Source organism: Podarcis bocagei, assembly GCF_964188305.1.
Source record: "Podarcis bocagei genome assembly, chromosome: 4".
Lineage (NCBI taxonomy): Eukaryota > Metazoa > Chordata > Lepidosauria > Squamata > Lacertidae > Podarcis > Podarcis bocagei.
Genome location: NC_138128.1, coordinates 69,105,061 through 69,114,787, shown reverse-complemented (window position 1 = coordinate 69,114,787; position 9,727 = coordinate 69,105,061). Strand labels below are relative to the sequence as shown.

At 40.7% G+C, this 9,727-nt stretch overlaps 1 protein-coding gene across 5 annotated transcripts in view; it reads right to left on the bottom strand.

The window, feature by feature from the left end:
- Nucleotides 1-9,727, bottom strand: part of PRKG1 (protein kinase cGMP-dependent 1) — a 698,816-nt gene that overhangs the window by 553,272 nt on the left and 135,817 nt on the right. The gene's annotated exons all lie outside the window — the stretch shown is intronic.

The following is a 9,727-nucleotide window of genomic DNA, read 5'->3' as shown; positions in this document are numbered from 1 at the left end:
TTTGTCCTTTACTGTTCCCTGTGCCTGGCATACTTCTACGATACTACTTCACTCCTCAAAACCCAACTTTGCCCTAAAGGTGTTGGCACAAACTTACATTCATAAATTCACTAGGAGAGACAAGAGCCACCATGCCACTTACCTGGCAGATGGGTTGCTATTGCTTACCAGGTGGTGAAGTGAAGCAGCAGGGAGGTTGGCATAGTGCAATGGTACCAGCGGAACTAATCTGATGCTGTTGCTGATTTGTTTGCACCACACTGGCATCCCTACCACCTCCTGCTCCTGGTAAGTGGCTGCTACCCACCTGGCAGGAAGCTAGTGTTGTGGCAGGTCACTTCTGACTGCAATTCAGCTGTAACTGAACAGCATGCATATTCTTCCCATTTCTATCTCACTTTTTCTCCCCACCCCACAGTGTCCAATTTTAGCTTCTTTAAGCAAGGACTAGACCTCTTACACTGACTAGACGTCTTACACTGCATCATCAATCTATGTTTCAATACAACTGGATAGCCTTTTACATAAAGATGGTGGGCTGAGCCTTTCAAAACTGTACTCATTTTAATCACTGATTTCAAAACAGCAGTGGTGGTGGTGGTGTTTTTTGGGGGAGGTTAAAAATTCCAGAGCAACGCTGCGTACTGGGCTGCTAGTTGTTCCTCACTTCTGAATAAATGGTCAGCTTCAAAAATACAATATGGCAACAGCACAGTTTTTTAAAAATAAACATCTCTTTCCACCCCCACTAAGCTTCTGTTCTATACTAGAGGTTTGCAATCCTCCTCAAATCAAAATAACAAATAGTTGAGCCTTCCCAAGTGTAACTAAGGCCCCATTACACATGACACTAAATATCACTGGGGACCAAATCAGGTCTCCCCCCCACCACCACCACCACATTAATAGCAAGCATAAGGAGGGGGTTGATTTTCACTAGGGCCACTCTTTCCTCCCCTGCTGCTGTCCTGATGAAAGCAATGTGAAAACAGCCATAAATGAAAATCCTACTTCTCTGCCCTTTCTGAAAATATCAATAGTGGTGTGAGAGCCTGGTATGGAGAAGACCATGTCACTGCTCTTTCCCATGTCAGCATCACCCTTGCAAGGAACTAAAACAGCACTGGCATGGGAAGGAGGCATAGTGCAGACTATTCCCAAAGGAACTCTTACTTTTGACACTATCTTCTTGAGCTTTGGGAAGGGTGACACTTGCAGTGGCTTCCATGCCACAAAAAAGCCAAGAGGAGCCCACAGCAGCTGCAGCTGCTGGAAAACGGTCGTGTAAAAAGGGGCAAGGCAAAAAGAAAAACAATCTCACCGAAGCAAAAACATAAATAGCTGCCTTATGCTCAGTTAGAATATTTATTCTTCCAGCCCACAAACTGGTGGCCTCTAGAGATTGTTGGACTACAACTCCCATCTTTCTTGGTCATGCTGGTTGGGGCTGATGGGAGTTGAAGCCCAAAACTTCTGAAGGTTTGTGAGGGGTGACTGACAGTGACTCTCCAGATGTTCAGGCATATGATTATCACATCATCTGCTACTTGATTCTTTTAGCTAGAGATGGCAGGAACTGAACATGGGGGCTTTTGCATGCAAAGCATGATGTAATCTACAACTGAGGGGAAGTCACCCCAGCATGTTTCTGCAGAAAACAATTCAGGAAAAGGGTGGTGCATCCATCTCCCCCAGCCATGGTTTTAATCTCTATAAGGGTGCCCACCTCCCATTTTAATAACATTAGGTTAGTGAACTTTTCTGTCTGGGCATTTTCCAGCCATCTAAAATGGATATTCCATATATAGTTTTCTGACAGCAGTAAAAGTATTTGCTGCATTCCAATTCTGTTTGGAATCCAACCTCAGAGGCTTCTCCCCACCTAACATTTGTTTTTTTTCCAGTTGGGTGGATTTGACACAAATTCTTCTCTAGGGTTAGAACTGATAAAAATACCAGTGATTAAACACTGGAGCTTTTCATTCCCTCTCGCCTTGCCAGGCCCAATACCAGCCTCAGTTTATATCTGTGCAACCCCACTGAGAATGTGGCACTCTGTCTATGTACTGCAGCTTGTTTAAAGCACACACAGAGAGACAAAACATTAAACCCTGTTTGAAAATTTGGTCTTTCAGGATTCTCTGAGGCTCTTTTCTATGAAAGGACAACATGCAGCCCCAAATTTAAAAGCATTTTCCATTCACGGCACAGATTTTGCCCTCTGACACTCTTGTCTCACTGTTAGCTCTTCGTCTTGAAATTGCCTTAGGCTGCAATCTTATATACACTTACCTGGAAGTAAATTTTATTGACCTCAAAAGAGCTTATTTCTGAGTAGACATGAATAAGATTGCACTGTTTCTTTTTATCCAAATCTCTCATGTGCATATAGAAGCTAAAGAAAATTTCTGAAACTTCTTGAACAAGTAACATAATCTGGAACAGGTTTTCCTGTGTTGTGAATTGTGTTTAGTGCTAATACATTTGCATCTCCTTTAACATTTCACAGATGGAAATAGTCGAACACCAGCATACTTGCAACAGCCCTATTCTAACACCATGGATTGCTGCCGGAGACTCCCACGCACACTATTACACATTGTAGAAGGTTCTTCTGTGCTGTGTTCATTTACTCTGCAACAGACTGTTCTGCACTGGCTTGCTTCCTCATCACAGTTTCCTTATTTGTTTGTTTAGACTTACTTTTGAGGCCCCTGGAGCTTAAGGTTGCTGGGTTGCTGGGTTGTTGTTTTTTAAGTTAAAGAACACTTAATCTCACAATGAATCTGGCTGCAGCTATTATACTCTTAGGTTTGCCCTAACGTTTCCAAATGTTGAGAAATTCCAGGGGTGCTGTGCTTACTCAGGTTTTGTTTCCTCTGGGAAACAAGTCACTGGGGAGCATAACAGGGATTTATAATGTGCAGCTGGAAAAATGTTAGGTGTTTGATTATATAAAGTACAAACACTGGGGGAAACAAAGGTGTGAACTATCTCCAGGCAAGAGCCCAATGCATCCCACTGTTCCACAGTAAGACAGGGACTTCAACCAGCTCACTTGCACATATGGACTGCTTTAATATGAATCCTCATCAAGCCTCATTCTTAAACCTTCACCCTTATGTAAGTCAGACAATGAACTGACAAAACGAAGCTGATAGTTGCATGAAATGTTTTGATTCCAACCCCCCCCCATTATAACTTCTGAACTGAAAACACCACATACTCAGTTCTTGCAACTAGCAATGAGCTATTTGTTACACTATTTCAATTATTGATTTTTGCAAAACTACTGTGAAATACTCCTCAATAGATCTTTGACATGTTTTATTTTCCCCTCTACAGAGCGGCTTGGCCTCCTTCAGCTCCAACCGTGTAATTTTGGTCTGAGCAGAATCCAAATACATAGCCATAATAATAATTTAGTGTCACGATCCTAATCCAAATATACTCACATTTCTTTGACAGATGCCCATGATTTCACTTTTAACTGATCCATTACATCTCCAAAATGTTACTTCTCTGTATGAAATGTCAACTAATCATTTATTTTCTACGTTACGCATGCATTGTTCTGTAGTTTAGACACTTGAAACTTATTTTTTTAATTAAAAAAAAAGGGAACGCTGACTATTTCCAAGGACACATTCACATTAAGAATACAATGTGGTCCTGCTAGTTCATGCATAGAGTTGTAATTTGCAATTTCTGCAACCATGGCAGCACACATTTCCTGCAATAGTTGTAGGAATTGTTTCTGGGATTCAGAGCCATACTATGACTGTGGACCACCATATGTGTATCTCTAGACTTAGTGTGTGTGTTCTCCTGAGGTCAGTGGATACATTAACACACAATATTTAAAACAGATTTAAACAACAATATCAGTTCCAGCAAATTTAGAGGTGTTATACCATCTGCCAAACACAGGAACCGACATCTGTATTGTCTTCTACACCTGAAGTGGGTGAGACCTGAACACATAAGACTCACTAGCTTGGGTCCTACCCACAGACTCTGAGGCTCCCATTCAAGCATCAGAAACCCTCATACTAGCTAGTTACAGCCCAGATCAAACATTATAATCCTCACATGGATATGTTCCGAGATGCAATCCATAAATAATTTACAGTGGGAGAAACTGACATTTCCTCTTTTCTTAAGTCTTTCTGGCCTGAGAAGTCTCCTCTTTATTTCGATTGTGGCCCCAATAAATTGAGATATGGCTCCATTTTGTGCTACCTTAGTCAGACCTCTGCTCCTAATAGCGTGAGATAATGTATCAGCAAAGCATTGCTTAAAAGGATTCACAATAAATGGAAATGTGCACAGATTTCTTATCTTTTAGGTTGTGACAGATGCATATTTATTGTCTTACTGAGCATTAAAAAAAATCAATATGAGAACCTTTTATGCTACTCTGATATTCATAGTTAAAATATTCATTAGCCTTTTCCTGAACTAGAAAGAGACAGCTGCATTCAGACACAAAGTAGCTTGGAACTTTGAATGTGAATGACATGTGCCCCACCCACGATTTTATACAGTGTTTAATTCAAGGCACTTTCTTGTGCGTCATCTGCTGATTCTGTGAAGTGTTGGCTCCTAGACAGCTAGCTAGCAGCACAGTAGCATACTGTAGCATCATGATCACAAAGCCCCATTTTTTCACAAAGGTACACTAGCACAAGCAAATCTTATGCACAAATGCACCCATCCACCCACCACCCACCAAAGAGAAGTGTTCATTCTACTGTGAACCTACTGGTCATTCTACAGAACTTACATATTGGATCAGAAAATGGTTGTTCGAGCATAAATAATGTGCAAGGAACGGTGAAATAAACACAGCTGATTGTAACCAATTACTGCAATACAAAGGACTATGATAGCACAGCACTAACAATACCTGAAATAAATGGCTATATGAAGGTTATTTAAAGTTCATTAGATTTCCACTTGAAATAGTGGGAAACAGTAACCCAGGCTAATAAAAACAGCAGGCTTATTTAGAACTATAAGCAGATCAGGTACTCTAAGGGGAAATAAATTTGTAGAGCTCTAAAGGATTCAAAGCCCAAGACTTGACCTTAACAACATCATAGGAACTATAATTTATTGATTGTAACAGTAACATATTGCAGAACACTTTTTATCAAGATGTCCAAAGGCTCACATTCACTACCCATTTTATCCACTAACCATTCCACCCACTTCATTCAAACGTAAAATGAGTAGATGATTTATTCCCATCCTAGCAACCAGGGATTAACAGAAGCAGGGGAAGAAACTAGTAAAATAATGCCATTGCTGAACATGTTTGTGAAACATTGAAGTACCATATGGCCAAAAGTTCATTTCAGTTTGCTCTCTTTTTAAAAAGTTTTTGGTTTTTCACATTGTAGTCTCATTTTTTGTATTAAATAGAAAACTAAACTTTAGACAGGCTTTGGCTTGGATTTCCCATCATGGATAGGCTAATTTTTATGTTACATGGGAGTGGAAGAGTGGTTGTTGTTGTTGAAAGTTTTGCATTTTCTTCATGTTTAATCACTCAGAGCTTCAAACCCCCAAATCGAACCTTTATTTATTAACAAAATGTGATTTTGTTGGTAACTAAACTAGTAAGACCTTGTTATCCTGAGAATAATTCCTGTTTGCTATATCTATGTGTCATAGCAAAAAACTTGTATGTGTAACAGTGCATATGCACAAAAACCTTTCAACATTACCTCCCCTAATAAAATGAAATAAGTTTAGGTCTCAGCTGATTCAATCGTAAATAAAACACAAGTCTTTTCCAGAGCTGAATGACCCTCTTTTGGCCTCCTTTGAGATTTGCAAGTAAAATCAAAGATGTTTTCTGAAATGCAAATTGTACTTTCCTATGATGTATCAACAGATGGCCTTCATTCGTCCTTACAGACTAATTTCCAATGGACCAAGTTTTGTGTCTAAAATTTAATAATGCTAGCACTAAAGAATTAGATTTTTTTTTAAAAAAAATACAGCATCAGAAGAACATTTGGCTTGACTATTTTCTTGCATATGTGTACACAGATGTAAGATACAAAATATGACATGTGTATACCATTACACATGTAATTGACAAGTACATGTTTTGCTATGCATACATGTTTTAGAAAGCACCACATGTCTTTGTAAGGCAAATTATGCGCTCTGTCAATTTTCACACATGACTGTGCACCTAGGGTTTACAACTTTTTATTGTGACATCTCTGCAGCGAAAAATGTAATATGCAAAATTGCTCTTTACATGCTTCCTTATTAATGAGCTCACAGAGAAATAGTCACACAGCACACTTTAGCCAAGTTGACCCAGGGTTGCATTCAGTGAAGTTTTCCTATTTGCACAAGGACTTCCACTTGTACAGCAGAACCTCCTCAATCTCTCCTTCTCCTGTGCACACTAACTCTGTGAGAAGTATTTCACCAACCCTCCAGAGCAGATTTGTGAGTGGGGATGAGCAAGAAGGAGAGGAGACGGAGGGGAAGTTCTGCTGCGCAATTGGAAGTCTTAGTGTAAATGGGAAAGCTTCATTAGATACAACCCATATGCACTTTCTCTGGCACTAAGCCTACAATCTTTAGCATAGTTACTGGAGAACTCAGTGAACTTATTGCCACACTAGGTGGCTATTACATAATTGCCATTCACTGTTCTGCACTGGTTTTTATGGGGTATCTACATATTATCACCAAAACAGTGTCCTCTGTTTTCCCCACACTCTTTCCATCTTTTCTCAGGTGGCAGAAGTCAAACTTTTGAAAGGAGAGAACAACACAGTCTCCACAGATGCGGGCAAGAAAAGGCACAAACTGAGGTACATGTACTGATCTTCACTATAGGGACAGGCATTGTGCAACTGTTCTGGGGAACACTTTGGCATATTAACTGCTGCATGGAACCTCAATTTTAATTATACTTCCAGCTGATAGTGGGAAGAGCAAACTTCTTCAAAGCCTTAGATGTCCCTAGTGTAGCTGACTAAATAAGCATGTATCACTACTATCCTGTGAGCAATTATTTAAGATTAAGCTCCACTGAACTCAATGGGAGTTACTTCTGAGGAAACACATATAACTGAGATTAACTCTCTGTCAAATTGTCAAATATAAAATGGGCATTAATTGGTTCACCATCTAGTACCAATAATACAAACAATACTAGCAATCTTTGCCACCATACAGTTTCACAGTCCATCTTCAGCTTGTTCTGTCTCTTCCCTTTGCTGGAAAGAGCCCTGGAACATGAACTTTGACATCAACTGCTGCACAAACACCCATGTATAATGTAATGTAAGTGTAAGCCACTTTGGTAGTCAATCTGACTCTAAATATAATACAAACAAGCATAAAATATCATAACCAGGAATAATTTGTAAACTTTTCTGAAATATGTGCTTCTTTCCTTTATGCAGGACCTTCTAAAACAATATATGACCAGAACCTTTTTCAACCTGAGAGCCACATTTTCTCAGGAGCAACTTTCTAGGGGCCACATACTAGTGGTGGGTGGGACTAGATGTGAAAGTAGGCAGAGCAACTGAAGTGAAACTTGTCCAGTAGGTTACATTCCAACCATGCAAAAGACAGAATTTTACACACACACACACACACACACACACACACACACACACACACAGTTCTCCATCTTGCTTCTAGGCAAGCAGCAGGCATTATCACAGTTTAAGGTGTGGCCTGCAAGAGACTGTTCAGCCTGTGAAGAGTCAATATCTGAATGACACAAGGTTACCCATGTCTTCTGTATGATAACAATAGCACCTGCCATGGGAGAGATGTCGTGGAACAGAGACAGTGCTTTTTTCTGGGGGGATGCAGAGGTATGTATACCCCTAAACATTTTGTGAATCTAAGTTTGGCCTCACTAAGGGACAATATTTCAATATGAGTAGGAATATGAGAGTACCCCTAAACATTTTTTAAGAAAAAAAAGCACTGAAATCATAGGGTTGTGTGGATCCATTTAGAAGACGCTGTTTTATTTCCATACTTCTGACTCTTAATTGCTTTTCTCACAACAACTCCTCCCTCTAGGTATCTTCTTTCCTTTCTGCCAGTTCCTACCCCCAGACAAAGATTAACAGGTGCATTTTTTCCTCTGTGCATTTATATATGTACAAAACTGTTTATTTTATACTTCAAAGTCATCAGAATCGCAACCATTGACCATCCCCTCCACTTTCTCCTGCTAGATATACAGTATATAATCCTGCTCCTGGGCATACTCCGTTTCCACAATGACACTGGGATCTAGCATTAGGTAACTGTACCAGCAGTTACCTAATTAATAGAAGGTGAAGAAATGGAGGCAGTGAGAGATTTTACTTTCTTGGGCTCCATGATCACTGCAGATGGTGACAGCAGTCATGAAATTAAAAGATGCCTGCTCCTTGGGAGAAAGCAGAGACATCACCTTGCCAACATAGTTAAAGCCATGGTTTTCCCAGTAGTGATGTATGGAAGTGAGAGCTGGACCACAAAGAAGGCTGATCGCCGAAGAATTGATGCTTTTGAATTATGGTGCTGGAGGAGACTCTTGAGAGTCCCATGGACTGCAAGAAGATCAAACCTATCCATTCTTCAGGAAATCAGCCCTGAGTGCTCACTGGAAGGACAGATCGTGAAGCTGAGGCTCCAATACTTTGGCCACCTCATGAGAAGACTCCCTGATGTTGGGAAAGATTGAGGGCACAAGAAGAAGGGGACGACAGAGGACAAGATGGTTGGACAGCGTTCTTGAAGCTACAAACATGAGTCTGACCAAACTGCGGGAGGCAGTGGAAAACAGGAGTGCCTGGCGTGCTCTCGTCCATGGGGTCACATAGAGTCAGACACGACTAACGACTAAACAACAACAACAACAACTGTACCAGCAGTGAAAATTAAAAGGATTAAAAAATACGTTATCTTAGAAAACTATCAACAAAAGAGGCTCAGACAGGGGATGGTGGGGAATTTACATTTACACTGACCGTAGATAGACACCTTTCCTAGATCTATAGCGATCAACTTCTTATGCTACGGAGTGGTAAATCAAGAGGTAATCAATTTTTGAAATTCTTGTTTGCGTTAAAAAAAGAAAACCTCTCAAAGTGGTTTGCAAAACCACAACAACAAACCAACCAAAGAAAAATCAAGAAAAAAATTACAGTCATACTGCAACACATAACAAAAGCTAAAATACTAGAACACATTAAAATCACCTCCACTTTCCAAGCATTTACCAAAACATAGAAGCAATAAAAGGACAAGAAGGCCATTATCAGAAGCAATCACTGTCCTAAGGTCCTCCACCTATGAAGTACAATTGGCCCACTTGACCCAGTGGCGTAGCGTGGGTTGTCAGCACCCGGGGCAAGGCAAGTAATTTGCGCCCCCTAACCTGTGGATTTTAGCAGGGAGCAGAGAGCTGCAAGTGCGAGCGCGTGCCCCCCCCAATGTTGCGCCCGGTGTGGCCGGCCCCCCCTGCACCCCCCACGCTACGCCACTGACTTGACCCAGGTTTGGTCGCAGTGACCTAGAGCATGCAAAGAGCGAGGCTGGCCCAGCTGCACTACATTGAGGTGACTTGCTTCAGATGACCCAAGCAACAAGCTTTATTGGAAGAAACATGTTTTATTAATGTTCATTCTATTTATATTTAAATATCTCTGCTGCTTTTCTATTGCAAGATATGCTTCAG